Here is a 4,192-nt window from a genome sequence, read left to right on the forward strand (position 1 = left end):
TACTTCCGATTGGATTTGAAACTGTCTCATTGCTATCTGTTTATCAATAAAACTTTGAAAAAAGTAAATAAATAAATTTTAAAAAATCATATAGTTACAGATAGCAACTAAAACCTTCCCCAAATATATTCATTTATGCTTAAATTTATTATGCTTATTAAAGAGATCTTTTTCAGTTAGTTATCATATCCTGTCACTGCATACCACTGATTATTTCAATAACCAAAAATTATAATTTGGTAAAGAATTAACCCCAATATTAGTAGAATAAAAGTTTTTTTTCAAATGGATTTTTGAAGCGCTACCTATAGAAAAGTCTCCATTTAGAAAATGGTGACATTTGACTAATTAAAGTCTGATACCTGCAAAGGCAAAGCTGTGACACAGTCTCCTCTATCAGCCTGTCAAGCACTTTCTTCAAATAAGGTATGTTGGGCACACAGATTTGCCTGGATTCTTCTGGATTCTGCCATCTGAAAGTCATGTCTTACAATTTTGAATGTTTATGTGCTTTGACAGCCCATCTGTTGTGGGGATATCTAAGTGCCCCAAGCCTTGTTGGCAAAACTCAGTTGAATCTTTGTTTTTACTTTATAGAATTTAAATTATTTATAGTGGTTATGTCTCGTTGACTATTAGAGAGAATTTTTTTGATGACACAAGGATTTTCTGTCATCATTTTCCAGATTATGAATAAATGCAAAACAAAATGACACTTACTTCTTATTAACATGAACTTTCTGATATTGTGATCCTAATTAGTCGGACTGTGGTCCCCCTCATTAGTTATTTATCTATTCACCTTCATTTCCATTTCATTTCAGAAAGGATTTATGGTGTTGTCATTTCATTAAGAAAAGTGCAAGGGCAACCAAATCAGAAATGTCAAGTATTCAGAAATTCGCGACCTTGAAACAATCACCCTTGATACTGCACAGAGCTGAAACCTAACAGTGACAGGCTGGCTTTCTATAGGAAAGTAACAAGGGTGGGGTTCACGTATGATGCCACTGGCTTGGGGCTGGCAGGGTGACATGTCACAGTTGCCCATGCTTTTGTTCCATTTGTGGATATCCATGCTGTTCATATCACTTTACTTAATACACATTTGGGGGGAAATTACTATGTCCATCACTGTCATTAGACTTGGGGAAAAAGACAGACACAGAAGAGATACCTTTCCTTGGGGAGCTTACATACTAATGGAATGGGATTAATCAGACTGTAATATCTCTGCCAATTTTCCAAAAGATTTATTTGTTTATTGAGAGAGAGAGAGAGAGAGAGAGAGAGAGAGAGAGAGAGAGAGAGAGAGGAATAATGAGACCAGGCAGACAGATACTGCCTGAATAAATCTGTCCTATGTTTGTTGCAAAATACCCTTCAAATTAGAATCTAAAAGTTGGGAATTACACAAGTGATGGGCACTGTGACTGCCATGTATGACTATAGGTTCAACTTTTCCCTTGCTGTCAAATGATCATCATTCTTTTTGCTGATGGTGCCTCGCTGGGTGTCTTTCTTTTCAATTTTATTTACTGGTTTGCATAAGAACAACATTCTACTACACCCGTTTAAATTTTTTTTATACTTTGTATGAGTTAAAGCATTTAATCTTTACATACTACAATTTAGGAATATTGTATTTTTAATTGTTTTCAGAAAGTACAGCATTCAAGAAGCACACTACACAAATCTTAACAGCACAAACTGACATATTTAAATAAAGTGGATACACCTATGTGATTCTACCTGATAAGATACTGTTTCCTAGAAAACGTGCTTGTGCCAATTTCACTCATTACCTTCTCCTGCTAGCAACTCTTCTGATTTTGATTACAATTGATTAATGAACTTCATAGGAATGAGACTATGTACTCGTTTGTGTTGAGCTTCTTTTTCTTAATGTTGTTATAAAATTTATCCATGTGTTTGCATGAAACAGACATTCATTCCACTTCATTGCTGTTAGAGTATTCAGTGTGGTTATTTGGTGATATATTTTTGATAGTTCATGGGCTTTTAGATTGTTTCACTTTGGGCTATGATGACGAAGCTCTACTGATGTTTTTGCTCATGAATTATTGTCTCTGTAAGTAAATGTTTACATTTGGACTTGCTGAATCAGAAAGTATGCATATGCCCATTTCTGCTACCAAATGGAAAGAATTTTCTATCAGCTGAAGTTTCTGAAGAGAAACTGACTCACTCTGACTGATACACAATAAAAATTTTTTAAAACAGTGGTTAGATTTTACTCAATTGCAGAAGTTGGCAGAGCTGCCTATTGAGGATTCTAGCATTGTGTCCAGTATTCGACTGCAAGTCACTGTGAGTCACCCAGACCAGTAGCGAAGAAGAGAAGTCAATTTTAGAAAATAGCAACAAGAAAGTGCAGAAAAGCTAGCATCCTAAAATAAAAATAAACTAACCAAATCCTGGGACTCCTGAGAAAACCTAATCTGTTAGGAAAAGTCACCAACCTCTTCTCAATTCTGTGAGTCACTTGCAGAAGAGTCTGGTAATCTTTGACATTGAGTTGTGCACTTGTGTGCTCCAGGCCTCAGAAAAAACTGTGGGTGATCATACGAGAGCTGCAAAAGAGCAATGGGCTACCTTCCACGTGGCGCACAATGTCTTCTGGCCAATTCTAACCAAGGATCCTATGGGGAAGAAACTTCTGCAAAGTGCAGTTCTGTTACCTGAGCAGAATAAGCACAAAGCCATCATATCCTGGTCCTTGTCACCATAGCATAGATGTGTGCTTTTGTCACACATGTGTATATTTATATGTCTGCATAAGATAAGTGTATAGATGTGTGTGCATGCTTCTTTGTACTATCCTTACCTTCTTTAAAAAAGATACAAAATCATGTTTCTACCTAAATGATAAAACTATTGCCCCTAAACCTCAAATATGTTATTCTTCTTCTGAAAAAGAATATAAAACCCTTTCATTTGTTTTTCTATATTATCTACTCCTCAAACTAAGTTACACTTCCATTTTACAATCCTGTATTTAAATTAAATTTCTAAGTTAGGAAGTCAGGAAAGACAGAAGAAAGGTAATGTTCATAAAAAAAAGACCATACCAAACAACAGCAAGAATATTCATAAATACTGTGGACTTCATTTCTGCAGTTAGTTATATAGCAGAGCCTGGTAGCTTTCAATTTCAATTTTCTGTTTTCCTTAGTAAGTACTCGGCTCATTATAATTTCCTCCCTGTTTTGACTCAGACTATTATTTTCAAAAGATATTTTTAACACTACTGAGAATTGAACTCAGGACCTCACCAATGTTAACACTACCACTGTCAGGGTAAAGATATCTTCATTTCTTGTTATGAGGCCCACTTGCATTGGGTTACACTCCTCCTATCACTTTATGAAAAGAGAAGAGTACAAAGAAGCACCCCAAGATACTTCTTCCCTCTGGCATAGATTTCCTAGCTTCCACCACAGACTTTTGTGCCTTTCTAGCAGACCATGAACCAGACCTGCAGGAAACTTTGCTATGCACTCTATGCCTCCAGTTGGACATGTTATGAACCTTAGTTTTTCATCTGGACTAATACAGAATATAAGGATCCAGGGCCTCTGCTGCTGCATTCTTTAGTGTTCAATGTGTGAACAGATTTCCCACAATTCTTGTATATGATTCTTTATAAAATAATTTCATAAAAATGTGTCTCATAATATATTGTTCCACTTGCAAAAACCCCAAACCATTACAAGGGTGGCCTCCTTTTGGCTATGATGGCAGGCTGTGAAAGGGAAGGTACTGTAGCAAGAATATAGCTGTGAGCCTACATTTCACTGTGTCTTGCAACTTTTATTTGGCTTTTGGTCATCATTAAGCTCAATCTCATAACACTATTTCCATTTGACAATGACATACTACTATGCTGCCCAACTTCGTGGCTAGATGGTTAGATAACACCCAGGTTATAATGTGCAGCTGAAGTTACATGGTAACCTGTGATCTTCTTTTTAATTAATTTTACTGGAAAGAAATAGCAAAAAGATCTTTCTAAACAGGTTAGTAGGACAGTTACAATAATTAATACATTGCATATTGTTGTCTTTGTAGTATTCATTCATAGCACAAGATGCAGACATGATATCTTGTCCAAACACTATTAGTTGAAAACTTTCTTCTCATTGAACTAAGAGAAAGTAGCTGTATATCT

The sequence above is a fragment of the Octodon degus genome, unplaced genomic scaffold (assembly GCF_000260255.1).
Source record: "Octodon degus isolate 3935 unplaced genomic scaffold, OctDeg1.0 scaffold00096, whole genome shotgun sequence".
Classification (NCBI taxonomy): domain Eukaryota; kingdom Metazoa; phylum Chordata; class Mammalia; order Rodentia; family Octodontidae; genus Octodon; species Octodon degus.